We start from the raw sequence: 16,025 nt of genomic DNA, 5'->3' as shown, positions 1-16,025 counted from the left end.
TAGTCATTCCTTTTTATTTGCTGTTGAGGGCTCTCTGAAAGTCAATTTAGTAATTATATGACAAATCACAAAGGTTTCTTCTGAAAACAAAGGCAGAATATTTGGGAATTCTCTGTAAGAGTGGTAAAAGAAATAGAAACCTCATCTGGTTGGAAGGAAAGAGACGTATTTGCCTAAGCTGAACAACTCGTATATAAGTGAGGGGTGAGAGAGAAAACAGTTTTTAAGCATTCTTACACAGAAGAATGTCTGATCTCTATAGTCAGTTAGGAGAGAAAATAAAATAAAACAAATCTAATCCCCTGGCAAGGAAAAGGAACCACTTGCCTACGTTGTGGACAGGGGAATTTCAAGCTAGGGTGGGTAGTGTGTGGCTTACCTGTGCAAGAGTAGCCCTTTATCCACTCCTAGGTATTTGCCCAAAGGACACAGAAACATCAAATCCAAAGAGCACCTGCACCCCTATGTTTATAGCTGCACTATTTACAATAGCTAAGCTTTAGAAACAACCCAAATGCCCAAAAATAGATGACTGAATCAAGAAGATGTGGTACATATACACCATGGAATATTACTCAGCATTCAAAAAAGATAAACACATGCAGTTTGCAGCAACATGGATGGCTCTGGAAGGGATCATGCTCAGCGAAATAAGCCAGAAAGAAAAAGAAAAATACCGTATGGTCTCACTCATAGCAGGAATCTAGAAAACTTAAATAAGGGACCAGGAAAAAGAATAACTATAAGAAAGAAAATATCAAAATCAACAAACAACTATGAACCAGAGACACTCTATGGGGGGTGGGGGCCGGGGAAAGGAGGGCTTGGGGTCAAAATAAGGGGGTAGTAATTGTATGGGTAATATAAAAATAAAATTTAAATTAAAAAAAAAAGAGTAGCCCTTTAAGGCCCCTCCTTGTCTGTGGTTCTATAGCACATTATGATAGTCAAGTTCCTTTTCCTTATCCTATCCTCATTCCTTTCCTTTATTCATTTATTTATTTATGGTTCTCCCCTTCTTTTTTTAATGCAAGAGAATGTTGTGTCCACAAGAACTATTCTGTATTGCAGCAAGTTGCCAAAGAATTGTCATAAAGCAGTGGTTCTCAAAGTAGGGCCTGCATCAGAATCACCTGAAGGGCTTGTTAAACAAATTGCTGTCTTCACACACACAATTTCTGATTCAGTAGGTAGACCCCACTACCTAGTGAGGGGAGCCTGGGAATTTGCTTTTTTATCATTCCCAGGTGTTGCAAGAGCTGCTGATTCTTAACCACCATTTTGAGACCCAGTGTTCATCCCAAAGATCAGAAGTCCCATCATCTGAATACTGAGTCCTTAGATGCAATCACTATTATGAACACCTGCAGTCTTCACAGAAAACATCACTAATACTTAGCCAGTAAGCTTCTCGATGGCCACACCAGTTTTTGTCTGAGTTGGTGTCTATTTCAGTTGTTCCAGGCTCAGGCCTAATAAAATATTTTAAACATCACTGTTGAACATTATCCATGAGGTGTCCATATATTTCAAATCTTAAACCAACATTATTCTTGCTGAGAAGAAAATTATAAAGATTTTAGGTTTAGTCTAAATATTTCATTTTACAGTTGGGGAAGGGTTGAACTTTCAATCACAACATATATAATTAGCAATCAGTAACAGCTGCCTAAAAATATCTCAAAATGATCGCAGAGAAAGAATTCATATGATACTCTAAATCTTAAACGTTAAGAACAATGTATGTATCTACAGTAGTACTTGAATAAACATATAGTACAGGTCAGTCATTATGAATGCCAGAACATTTATCATTTGTGGGCAGAAAAAAATGAAGCAGTGGGCTTATATTTAGGATATTAAAAACATTATATTAAGGAAGCTTTTTAAACATTGGATGGTATCACCCGTAAAGATAAAATTTTCCAGTTTTAATAGACTTTGAGGTAGCATCCTTTCTCTGTGTCTTGCTAAATGATTTCTTGCTTGGAGACACATGAAAAGATGGCCTAGAGGGAGGAGATTCTCTCTTTACATCCCTATCCTATAGGCATATTTTAATTATCACAAATAAGATCTCAGGCTGACTCTTCGTATATGTTATTACTTGATATAGTTAACACCTTCAAGATTTATAAAACATGAACATTAACTGGAAATAGTAATCAAACCCTTTAGAGAAAGAAGTGGCAACCCCATATTAGCTGCAGGCAACCCAGAACCACCCCATTCACATTAAGGATGAGGAGGAAATATTTACCTCTACACCAATATCACATAGCTAAGACAACTCTATATAGAGAAGAGGAAACTAAAGCTCAGAGAGGCTAAAAGACTTGCCTGACACCACACGGAACTGGATCAGGATTACATTTTCTTAAAACAGGGCAGTGAGTTTTCTGCTGTCACCCACTGCTTCCATTCTCAACCACTGTTAAGAATGTATTTGAAACTGGCCATCTTATATTGTGAAAAAGCAAACAAGGCTATAAAATAATGATACATCATTAATAATAACAGGCCATCAAGACCAGTGCTCTAGAAAGGGAATCCCATCTCTCTTAATGTTCTGACTTTTCCCATAATTGTCTGCAGGAAAATGAGTTCTGTTTTATCCTTGATTAGAAATGCTAATTTTGGACCAGGCTACTATACGCAATTCAGAGTATTGTTAAGGAGTGCTGACTTGTTGGAGAGTAAAAGTGAGCCAGTTAGTGGGCTTGTGCTTCAGTTTTACATATCCCCTTCCCCATAAAAAAAGGCACATATTGACAGTTCTGATCCAAAGGAAAAATTGACAGTGTAACACAGAGTATTGCGTTCCCTGGAAGCCTCCAAGAAACTTTGAGTGACAAGAAACTGGGAAGAGAATTTTCCTTTGTTTTCTTTTCGAGCACACAAGGTTTGTATGGATTTAATTTGATCAAGTGAAAAGCCTATAAAGAGAAAGAGGTGGAATGAGGTTTCAGGATCTATATTCTCCAGTGACTAATAACTGGCAGGGGCAGCAGGGCCTAAATGGAAGTGAACAAGTTGGGCAGGGATTTAACTCACACCCCAAAGGGAAGGTCTGTATATAGGTTGTTTGCTCAAATAACAGTTTAGCCTTGGAGTTTAATACAAGGTATTCAAGCAAAATAGAAAGTAAACTCTACTCAGTGAGGCAGGAAGATCAGAAGGAATTTGGCTTTATGATGGAACACATTAAAAGCTGATGAGAGGAAATACGGGAAATACGTGTGTATTGTAGCGGTCCTCACCTAACAGAAATGGACAAGACTGGATTCTGCTGAAATTAACAATGATGCTGTGAATTCTCCCTGGCTTTCTCCTCCACTCTGATTATTACCTCCTTCATCAGAGGAAGCACAGAGGAGAAAGAGCAGTGTACCCCAACTCACTACCTGTTAACTTTGGAGTTAAAAAGGGGAGGCAGAATTGGAAGGAAGGCGGAGGAACCATCTAAAGGAAATTTAGAGATTAATTGTGGATTTTATTGAATTATTCTACACCTGACCCTCGATCTATGGGAAAGTAAAATTCAGTTTTACTCACTTAAAAAAGATATGAAATTAGGTCTCTACCTGCCATTCGTATTTCCATGTAGGGCATCTACATTGTGCAGATGGAATGATATTGTTTAATTAGTGAATATTCAACAGGGTGAACCGAAATCAAAATATAAATATGCATTGTATAAACAGAGAAATTTAGAAATCCATGTTAATTGTATCTAGTTAATTTTTAACAGCTTCTTGGTATATTAGCTTTCTAGGTTGTACTCTATTCCTTTCGTATCACTCTATTGACAGGCAGCTGGTGCAGTAATAAAACTGCTATTCCCAGATCTGCCAAGGGCTCAGAGAGAGATGAGTACAAGACAGATATCTACCCACTCACCATTTAACGTGTACCGTTTCCTACTGAACATGCAGATGGCATGGCGGTCCCAGATTTCATTTGAGTTAATCTAATCCCTCCACTGCTCCCACTAGAAAGGAGGGCATTAGCAGCCATATGTCAACCAGATTTGTCAGATTATTCATTACAATTAATTGCTGTTCTCACTTAAGGCCTTTAAGGCTGTGAATTGCTCTGAATTCTATTGCAAACACAAAATTATGAGTAAAAGACTTTAGCCCTGTCATTCAAATTTCACGCTGACCTTTATCAGCTTTTGGCTTTTCCATGGGTGCTGGGCTGAAAGCTTTCTAATTGGTGTTCCATTTCTTCCTCACTACAGGTAAGCTGTCGGCCTAGGCAATAAGTATGACCAGAAAGACAAGAGGAAAAACTCTTAGGTCCCAGCAGACAGTATTTAACTGCCAACTAATAATACATTAGGAGGGTAATGAAACGAGCTAGATGTCATAATGACCCAGTATACTAATTAAGCCTCTAAATACTGCAGGTTTTTAAGACATTTTCTGTCTTAGAAAGGCTTATTTTTGGAACCAAATCTCTTTTTACATTGTTTCATTATTCAAACTCCTTTGTAAGTTATTACAGATGATCATTAGAAATTAACCAAATTAATACCCACACCTTCACATGGAGGAGAAGTCAGGTTTCAGTTTCAATACGCTGGGCTGCTTCAATATTGTCATTTTAATGTATTCTCGGACCAAGGAAACTTTGAGATTTCTCAACTCTACAGAAGTCATTACTGAACTTATTTTATTTACTCCTACTTGATGCCATAATGCTGAGCTAGAACACTGTGATTTGCGCTTTCCTTTTATTTTCAAGGTGCTATCAGATCTGTTTGGTTATGGATGAATCCTCTTCTCTGTTAAACTCAACCCAAGAAGTGGTGAGATAGAATCAGTACCGTCTGATTAGATGATCATCAGAGGAACCTTGATTGCCAATAAGTGTCTGTCATTGAGATTATTAAGCCACAGTGGGGCTGCCTTGATTAATACTTTGTTTGCAACTTCAGACCAGTGATTTTGTCAGATGTTTCACAAATCTTGACATGAAGGTTTTATTAAAGATCTTCTAAGAAGAAGAAGTTGACAGATGAAACTTCTCAGATGATTTCCTTGCTTGTATTTAGTGCCCCTATTTGTAGAATAATTTAAGGTAATGTCTTGGGCAGAGATAAAGTGGAAAGGAAAGAAATTAATGTTGGGCTGGGCTTTTGCTCCCTGGTTGTTATGGTGTTATTACTAGGAGCCAAAAGAAATTCTCACCACCCCAATGCCAGAATAGTCATATAATCTATGAATAAAGCTTAGGTTTGGCAATATTCTCTAAAACTAGAACAATTTTTTTGTTAAAGCAGATTTGAGTATAAGATTAAATAAAAAGTGCAGTTTTAGCAGTTAAATCATGTTTGCATTGAAACACACTGTTGATTGTAATTTTAATTTAGCTTAAGATTTGCAAACAGTAATGGAGGTCACCTGAAAAGGCTGAGGATCTAGCTATTGGCTTATGAAAGGTATAAATAGTATATGTTCCCTCTAAATAGGAAAAATGTATTCTCTCTCACTTAGACCTTTCTTTTAATAACAACCCCATCTTTGTTCAATTTTTTACAACCTTAAATGTGATTTGAAGAAATTTATATAAGATGGCTCCTAGAGAGGAAAAGGATAAATGAGGAAGTTGTATGCATTTCCTGCAACCTCAAGCAGTAATGGTAGAACTTAACTGTGGAGAGAAGGTTTGAAGGGAAACAGTCATCTCTATATAAGTGGGAGTTGAAATAAATAATTTCCTAGATTTGATGCTAACAGTTATAAAATGCAAAGGGAAATTGACAAAAGTATAACTCATACAAAGGCATAAAAATTGAGACATCAAAAAATGCTTTAACAAGTTATAAGTCATTTTTCATAACATACTTGAGCAGTTGCTTGAACTTAAATAAAAATAATAATGACGTCAGAACTTTTCTTCTAAAACATCTAAGACCATTATTTTTCCTCTGTTTGGACAGTCAAAATTAGATTACATTGTAACTATTTAAAGTTGCTCCCCCACACACACTTTTAGATACAGGTAATATCTTTATCGTGATTTTAAGTTCTGTGATGACAAGAATTATGTCTGGTTCTTAGTTATATATAAACAGAAATTAGTATAGTCTTACTGGATACATTAAAAAAACTTATTAAATGAGTAGAATAAATAAACATCAATGACAAAATATATCTCAAGTCTTCCTAAAATGGTAAAAAATTGTTGTCAAATGCAAGGCTCTAGAAAATTTTAAAGTCAGATATCTTATTAGAGTAGCTTGAAATAGATTTTTCTTAATTTACATCAAGTTATCCTCTTTCTATTATGTGTCTTTTAAATTGTCTGAATTTTAAAATAATTTTGGAATTTGAGAAAAATCCATATTCAGTCAAGACTGAATTTTTTTGCTAAATAAGACAAAAGATGTAATAAAAATTTTTCATGTTCATGAAATGAGGACTGTATAGTGAGCACTTAATGTTTGATAAGTATGTTTAACACTTAAGTAGCCATGTGATTGGGCCACTGGTTATTTTGATACCAAAGCAGAGAGTATCACCGACTGCAGTAGGGTTGTAGTCATCACTAGATTTGTATTATTATTATTCAAAAACCTCTATGTATGCAGGTCTCACAGAAAATAAATCATAAGCCAATATTACTTTCTACTCCATAAAAAAAAAGTGATATAATAACATTTTGAGTAGTTGTATGACTTCAAGTATACAATTTCATACACATAATAATATTTAATATGTAATATATGTCAAGTATGGAAGAATTTGTAAATTTTTTTTTTTAAGATTTATTTATTTATTTATACAAGCACTGGGTACAGTCAGAAGCGCGGGAGGGTGAGAGAATTCACCAGAGCCAGAGCAGGGAGCAGAGCAGGCAGAAGGACCGAAGTACACTGCTGAGGGGAGCAGCGGGCGGCAGGAGAGGTCTGCGCGCCATGCGGGACCCTCCTCTGGTGGCCGGGGAGCAGCCGGGGATCGACACGGCGCTGCAGAGGCTGCAGGCAGCTTCGCAACCCGGCGCTCAACCATTGCGCCACCGGGGAGGCCCAAGAATTTGTAAATTCTTAAAAAAAACTCAACATAGATAAGTTTATAAATGTTTTGAAAAATATATAAATGGTTAGATTTTTCTTCATTAAATCTTGAAAAACTAACTTAAATTTCCTGTAATCAAGCCCCAGTGAAAGTAACTGGGCCTTGTAACTAAAGTAAATAAGTAACCTGACACAATTCAAAGGATATTTTCTTCATTCCTTAAAATAGCACAAAACTAAAATGCAAAAGTTCAGCTGATGAGGCACTAAATAACCTTCACTAGCAGTAGAAATCAGCAATATTAAGGTACACGTTACAATATTTAACTTAGCCTTGCTATACAAAGGTAACCTTTTTCTTCTAATGCACTGGTTGTTAAAAACAGGAATTAATCAATATAATTTTAAATTATCTTAGACCAAAAATAAAAGTGAATGAGGCCTCAGTTCTTGTCCCAGTTATTATATAATTATTGTGCATCTTGACTGGTAAAAAGAAAATAAGCCAACTATGTCGAACTATGAAAGAATATGTTTATCCAAAAAATATGAAAATTTTTCATCTTTGTCTGAAGAATATTATGTTTTGGTTTTCTCCTGTACTATTCTGACTCTATAAAAATTCTAAAATGGGGCAGTTACAGAAGAAGGCTTAGTGTAATACTGTGACAGAAAGTTTATGCCATTTAGGTACCATAAGACACATGTTAGGTGCAAACCGCTGGAGGTAAGTTTTCTAAGAACTTAGATTTTTGCACGGGTGGCTATGCTCACTTACTGCCCACAGGGGTGAACATGCCCATATTCTCTCCCTGGGATTGAGCCAGTCCATTTAATCAATATCCAATGAATAAATAATTGTATACTGTAATGTATATTATTAAAATATTGCATTATAATATGCCTATTATATTTAATATATGTATATTATATACGCATATATTAAGATATATTCTTGGTGTATTTGGGATAAACTGATGTATGATTTCTGGCAAAAAAAATGTTCCACAGTAAATAGATCTGAAACCAAATAAGAGTTCAAAATGGGATGTTGGCAATTTTAAAAGGAATTTTAAAGGCTAAAGTATTAAAAAAAATATTCTATTAAAGAAAATTTTTTATTCATAAAAATATTCCAGATATATACAAAGCTGATGAAAACTAAAAATTAGAATGCATATATTACTTTTACTTGGGAAAACATGGGAACTACACATATATATCCAAATGTTAAAAAGTATTTCCTTTTCAAGTTTTTGGTCTTATCCATCCTTTTCCTATATTTTCTAGGAATTCTATAGGGACATAATTTCCTCTCCTTTTTAGGGGGAAGTGTTAAGAGCTACAGAAAATTCAACAGATGGACATAGGACTTGAAAATTGGGTAGTTGAAAAAAATCCATGAACAAAAAGAAATGGTTTGATCTAAACTTTGATGAACAAACAAAGATTGACTTGCTTGGCAGGAGGTGGGCAACCAGAAAGCTTGTCTGGGGAGTGGCACATGGACTGTGTTGCTGGCTTAGGGGTTGGGTTATGGGAAAGGAGTGACATGGGACTCTGGAAAGCTCATTCTGTTTCAGGTAGTGGGTAGCCTTCAAAATCAAGCTAAGGGCTATACTTGGCTAGGGGGAGAGAGCATAAGAGACAGAACAATGACAGCTATGATGAGAAAGGGACTCATGGGCAAAGTATTTTGGAGGAGGGTCACCAGATAGGAGCCCATGAAGGAAATTGAAAGCAGAGAAATTTTTCTGAAAGATCTTGCAAAGTTGCATTGAAAATTTCTGAAGACCTAATGAAAGCTAAGGTCAAGAGCAAGAGATTTAAAGGGCTTTTAGAATTAAAATTACTAGGATCTGCTACTTTAATGGATGTAGTGACATTTGGGGAGTCTGGGCACTAGGATGACGACTATGGTGTGAGGACTCAGTGACTGGGAGTGAAGTCAACTGGCAGAATCAATCATTAATCCACTAAGTTAAGACTTCCTAAAGCTCTGACTTGAGAATGTGAAGAACTTGAGTTATATGGGTTTGTTATACAAGTACACAGGGTGCAACATATAAATCTAAGAACAGAGTTTGAGACAATTTCTTAATTAAGGAGCAAGAGAAGAAAGACTAGAAAGCAGACAGAATGTTCTAGCACAACCAAGAAGCTTAGTTTCATAGGAAACAAAAGGGAAAGATAATTCAAAAGGAAAATGAATAACAGCAAAGTCAAGCCCCAGTGGGACTGGGAAAGAACACTGAGGCTTTTAATTTCATTCCTGCCTGTGAATTTGTCCCCCTCAGAGACTTTGAAGTTCCTCCTGGGACATGGTAATACTTGTCACCAAAATTTTCCTTACACAATGAATATATTAGAGGAGAAAACAGATAAACAGGCCTGCCCTGAGATCTGCTTCATTGAGAAACATTGTATTTTACAACCAAAATGGCCTTGGGGGTCATTTAATGCAACCTTTCATTTCATAGGCAAAAAATGTAGGGCTACCACCAGATTATATGACTTGCTAAAGACCATGGCCCCTATCTAGTGCTTATCAATCAGCATTTCAATGACAGCAAATTTAGCTAGCTACTTGTGAAAAGGCAAGAAGCACAGAAAATATTAGACTCATAAACTCTAGAATTGTGGGTGATTCTCTTTTGAGACCTTTTGTCTGAGATAAGGTTGAGGTTTTCATTGGTTTACAACGCTGTATATAATTTAGGGGAATAGGTTCATACCTCCTCACACCCATATGTCACCCACAACCAAATCATCTGTATTCCTTTACCATAGACCATCGGATCCCTTGCCCAATTTGTTCCCACCCCATTTGCCTCCCCCTCCATAGCCTCAATTCTGCAGTCATATTTCTAGGGATTGTTTTGGTTTAGTTTTGTCAGTTCCTGTTTTATTTCTCTATATTCTGCATATGAATGCAATCGTGCAGTATTGTCTTTCTCCTTCTGACTTACTTCATTTAGCACAATCCCCTCCAATTCCACCCATGTTGTTGAAAATGGAGAGTTCTTTTTTACAACTGAGTAGTATTCTACTGCATGCACATACCATATCTTAATCCACTCCTGTCATTGGGCATTTAAGCTGTTTCCATAATCTGGTTATTGTAAATAGTGCTGCAATGAACAATGAAATGTATATATCCCTTCAAATTAGTGGTTTTGCATTCCACAGGAATAGAATTGTTGAGTCATATGGTATATATATTTTTAATCTTTTAAGGAACCTCCACACTGTCTTCCACAGGGACTGGACTAGTCTACATTCCCACAAACAGTGTACTGAGCTTCCTTTCTCTCCACACATTTGCCAGCATTTGTTGTTTCAGGTCTTTTGATATGGTTCCTATCCTCTAGTACATAGTCTTTTAATCATGAGCTTACCTACAGTGGCACAAACTTATTCTCATAGGAGTGAAGTGGTATTGCATTGTGGTTTTGATTTTGCATTTTTGCATTTTCTCTGCCAATAGGTGATATTGAACATTTTTTCATATATTTGTTGTCCACCTGTATGTGTTCTTTGGAGAAGTGTCTATTTAGCACTTCTGTCCATTTTTAATTGGGTTCTTTGTTCTTTTTCTTGAGTTATATGAGTTCCTTGTAGATTTTGGATATTAGCTCCACGTTGGATGTGTGATGTGCAAATACTTTCTCCCACTGAATAGGGTATCTCTTTATTATAATGATAGTTTCCTTTGGTGTGCAGAAGGTTTTCAGTTTGAAGTAGTCCCCTTCATTTATTTTTGCTTTTGACTTCAATGCCTTTGGCGTGAAGTCCCCAAAGATATCACTAAAGGCAATGTTGTATTTTGCTTTAGTTTTCTTCTGTATATTTTATAGTTCCAAGGCTTTTTCTTGCCACTTGACGTCTCTTCATATAAGATGGAAATAACTGCTTTCAGAGATATTTACATCCTAAATGTTCATCAGAGGTTAATGTTGACTGTTAAAATTATTGGAAATATGTGCAGGCATAGTTCAAGTTTTAGCAGGTGAAAGTTTTCATTTTAGTTTTTAATATGAGACCCTAAAAACCTATATTTTTAAAAGATTTATTTATTTATACATATAAGAACTGGGGTACAGGCCAGAGGTGTGGGAGGTGAGAGGATTCACCAGAGACAGGGTGGGGAACAGAACAGGCAGATCCACTGAAATACACTGCTGAGGGGAGCAGCAGGTGAGTCAGGAGACCACTGCTGTGCCATGTGGGCAGCTCCCTGGTCGGGGATCAAAATTATGCTGCAGTGGCTGTGGATAGCTGCATAGGTTGTGTCTCAACACCTTGCCCCACCAGGGAGGCCCAAAAACCTATATTTTTAAAAAGGCCTTAATTCAAGGATATGAAAAACACTCAAAATAATCTCCATGACCCACATATCACTAAGTCTTTCTTTTAATTACATTTTGGATTTCACCCCCTTTGCAAACATTTCCTGTGCCACTGATAAGATTTCAAAGGTACCTTCATGATTCTAGTTCTTTTAAACATTCAATTAATTTGATTTCTTTAGGAAGCATGTTTTATTATTCATATTGCCCTCTTTTATATATGTGGAATACAAACTATCAGCTCTTTAATCATGTCTTTTTAAAGTGTTTAATTCTTCTTTTGTAATCTTAATCTTCAATAATTCTTCCACTCATTCAGTAAAAATGTATTCAGTGTCTTTCAGACAGATTCTATATGAAAAATTAGGATCATAAAGAGAACTAAAATTAAAATTTGTCCTTAAAAGAACTAGGTCCTGTGGCTAATGATCATGCTGGTTGATTCTGAAATGTTTAAATGTAGCTATGTATTTAATAAGTATGTCCTTATAACTATAGCATCATCACCTAAACAAGATTTATGAATATTGCACTTTAGTGGAAATTTCTTTTTAAAGATTTATTTATTTATTTATACAAGCACTGGGTACAGTCAGAAGCGCAGGAGGGTGAGAGAATTCACCAGAGCCAGAGTGGGGAGCAGAACAGGCAGAGGACCAAAGTACACCGCTGAGGGGAGCAGTGGGCGCGGCAGGAGAGGTCTGCGCGCCATGTGGGACCCTCGCCCGCGGTCGGGAATCTAACCGGCGCTGCAGAGGCTGCTGGCAGCTTCACAGACCAGCACTCAACTGCTGCGCCACCGGGGAGGCCCAAATTTCTTATTTTCATGAATGGCCAGAAATAGGATATATACTTAATTTTACAATCATTTGTTTCTTTTACAAATGTATTTTTAAACTATCACCTAGGATGTTATTTCCTCCCTACATACACAGTTCCTATCCACTAATACATAGGCTTCTAATCATGAGTTTACCTACAATGGTCCATGCTTATTCTTTTTTTTTTTTTTTTGCATAGAAAAACTAGGGTGTAGGCCAGAGGTGCAGAGGAGAGAGGATTCACCAGAGAGAGAGTGAGGAGCAGAACAAGTGGATCTACTGAAATACAATGCTGAGTGGGAGCAGCAGGCAAGGTAGGAAAGGATTCCGTCTGGTAATAAGAGCCTCAAATACATTAGCACATCATAATTACTATTCTTTAACAATACTGTAAGCATCATTGAGTTCAATTAAATTTTTAGCAAGAAGGACCCATTGGTTATCTCTTACCAGTTTCTATGTTAGTCTAGATGGGAAGGAAACAGTAGAGGAGGCATATTCATCTACTTTGGCAATGTCTGGTCTGGGGTGAATACCCACCTTCAATTTATTTTCCTCCATGGCCCCCACTCATACTTTCATCAACTTACACTTCATATACTTTGTGATATACCTGAGAGCAGCCTGTCATGGTTACCAGTGACTGATATTATTAAACATACAAAATCATTTTACCAGTTGATAAAAGAAGCTGCAGTGTCTAAAAATTTCATATATCTAACGTGTTGTATAAACAGCCTAAATCCCTATACATTTTATAACTTCAGCAGTCTAAAGGTTAAAGCCTGTCAGTTGAATTTCACGAATTCCAGGAAGAAATAGGGAAGTAGCACCAACTCTTCATTGTATACCAGTGATCAAACATCTCCTCATTACACTTCAATATTGTTGCCTCTAAAGGTCACCATTGCTGAACATAATCACACAAAATCAAAACTGCAAACTTTATATATCATGGAGGTAGTAAATAGCTTGGAGGTTTATTTTCTGGTGCCTGAACAACATTCTGAACCCATTTATAAATTCCTGAAAACTGTGGCATGAACCAAACATATTTGCAATGCCTAACAATAGCTTCAATTAAATCAATTTCTTGTAAAAAAAAAACTTTCAGTCATTTTAGGTCAAAAAACATAATTCTTCTACCCATAAGGTAGTAAATATTTTAATATATCTGGTTTAAATGTGTTTTTCTTCTCTTATTTTTCTGTCAAAACAAATTTGATAATTATTTGTAAATTATCTTCAGAATGGAATACCTATAAGTTGATCTCAAAGGGAAATCATGAAGCAAATTTAGTAAAGCAATAGTACAACCCCAAATCATATATGTTCCTTACTTTTTCTATTCATTGATTTTTCTGTATGTTACTTGTACAGTCCACTGCCTTGTGTGCTCTATAGCCTAGCCCCATCGAAGCCACCACCACTTCTTGACTAGATTGCCATTTTCACTGTTTCATTCTTAATCTCTTGCGCTCATTCCCTGTTCAATGGCCAACATTATCTTTTGAACATGTGGCTCATATCATTTCATTTCCAAAGAAGGGAACCCCTCCAGTGACTTCTGATTATTCTTTTAATATTAAAAAAACAAGCCTTGAATATATTGATCCACACTTATCATTCTGATCTCAACTTTTAATAGACCTTGTCCTTACTCAACTCCAACAACAAAATATTTTACTTTTATTTATTCTCTGTCCAGGTGAGCATTCTGTCCCCAAGTCTTGACATAGCCATTTCCATCTTTTCCTTCCTCTATCCTCTAGAATGTTCTCTCAGAAAAACTGTTACTACCCACTCAAACTGATTATCTCCCCTCCTGCATTCTCTCTCTGTCCCATTCCCTTACATTATTTTTATCATGGAACTTACAATTCATAATTGTCTTGTTCAGATAATTTACTTGCTGGTTTGTTTTCTCTGTCCTCACTAGTGAAAAAGTTACACTATAAATATATATGCTTAGTTTATCCTGTCTATTAAGTGACATAGAAATTCAATAAAGACATATAAATATAACTATATATGAATGAGTGAATAAAATCCTGGAATTTCTTTCTTGTTAGAAATTTCTTTATGTTTTTAAAGCAAGTTTTCAAAAGATACCCTACTACATGGGAGAAAATATTTGTACATCATAAATATGACAAAGAGCTGATATCCAAGTTCTACTCATACAAGGAACTCATACAACTCAACAAAAAGAAAACAAAGAACTTAATCCAAAAAAATGGGCATAAGAGCTAAATAGGCACTTCTCCAAAGAAGACACATGGATGGCCAACAGACACATGAAAAATTGCTCATCACTTAATGTCAGGGAAATGGAAATCAAAAATACAAAAAGATACTAACTCACTCCTATGAGAACGGCCCATATCAAAAAGATCAGAGGCAAAAAGTGTTGGCCAGGATGTGTTAGGATACTGGTGGGAATATTCTTCTATGTAAAACAGTATGGAGATTTCTCAAAATATTAATAGTTCTACCATATTACCATATAACAATTCCATTCCTAGTTGTCTACCTGAAGAATGCAATAACACTAATTAAGGATACATGCACTTTTATGTACTATTTACAAAAACAAAATCATGGAAACAAACTAAGTGCCCAAAGACAGATGAATATATTAGGAAAATGTTGTATATATATAAAATGAATACTGCTCAGCTGCTAAACAATATAAATTCTTGCCATTTTTGACAAATAAGATAGAACTGTAGGGTATTAAACACAATAAATCAGGAGCCATATACAAAAGAATAGCAAGTATCTGTGGAATAGAGAAACAAAACAAAACCAATAACAAATCCTAGATATCTGACTGGAGAAGAGGCTACTAGAGGGGAGAGGTTGAGAGGGGAGCGTAAAATGGTGAGGGGCACAGTGAACTGTGGGTGCCTTGGTGGTGGGTGTGATTGGTTGTAAACCAATGTTGCCCAATTAAAAAAAAAATTGAAAAGGCAAAAAAAAAAATTTAAGTGAATTTGCAGTCTAAATTCAGAAAAAATTAATATAGTTCAAAATATAGAGATAAAACATGAGTATAAAGCATACATTTATGTATTGCACTATTTGCATATTCATTTATAATTTATAATTTTAACTGTAGCATAATTTTTCAGTAAGTCTATGATTTTTCTCATAACAAAAAAATTCAAATTAGACTCCTGATTCCAGAAACAATTTTTCACTGGAAAGGGTGATATTAGTATTTATCTTTCATTATGCAGCAACTACCATGCAGTTTTATTTTCAAAGTCTTTTCTATATTTAAATTCAAAATATACAACACTGAAAGAGCAAGCGACAAACTGGGCATTGTTCTAACCTTGTAGCTAGTTGCATTTATTCTAAAGATTTCCTTCAAATTGAGACTTCTTAATGATTTCAAAGTAGAAAAAGAAAGTGTTTTGTTTTAATATAGTCATTTAAGAAAATTGTTGCCCTTTGTTCTAACATCCTGCCTCCATGATGAAGAACTCAATATGGTCTCTTGCTTGTTTTCATATTAGAACTTTAAGTTGTCTGCTTATGAATTAAGAAGAGAACAATGGGATTGGGGTCAGAATGGGGGGGTTGCAATTGTAAGGGGAATATAAAAATAAAATTTATTATTTAAAAAAAATAAAATAAAAAATAAAAACGTGGCTTACTTAAAAAAAAAGAAGAGAACAATTCAAAAAGAATGTTAATAACCTCATTTACTTTCACTTCAAAAAGAATAAAACATTTATTTTCCACTGAAAACTGCAAAATGGTGAAAGAAATCAAAGCATATGCAAATAAACAGAAAGATAACATGTGTGTGTGGGGGGTGGA

General features: G+C 35.6%; 1 long non-coding RNA gene across 1 annotated transcript in view; it reads left to right on the top strand.

Moving 5' to 3' along the window:
* The window catches only part of LOC119255850 (uncharacterized), a 30,134-nt gene extending 17,630 nt beyond the window's left edge, over positions 1-12,504 (top strand). The window contains exon 4 of the long non-coding RNA XR_005127560.2: positions 12,394-12,504. This is a non-coding gene — a long non-coding RNA (uncharacterized LOC119255850). The remainder of the gene's footprint in view (positions 1-12,393) is intronic.
* The last annotated feature ends 3,521 nt before the right edge of the window (positions 12,505-16,025 follow it).

This window comes from Talpa occidentalis, unplaced genomic scaffold (assembly GCF_014898055.3).
Source record: "Talpa occidentalis isolate TD23 unplaced genomic scaffold, MPIMG_talOcc4v2.1 talOcc4.3, whole genome shotgun sequence".
Classification (NCBI taxonomy): Eukaryota; Metazoa; Chordata; class Mammalia; order Eulipotyphla; family Talpidae; genus Talpa; species Talpa occidentalis.
The sequence above is the reverse complement of the archived record's forward strand: the minus strand, read 5'-3'. Positions and strand labels throughout refer to the sequence as shown.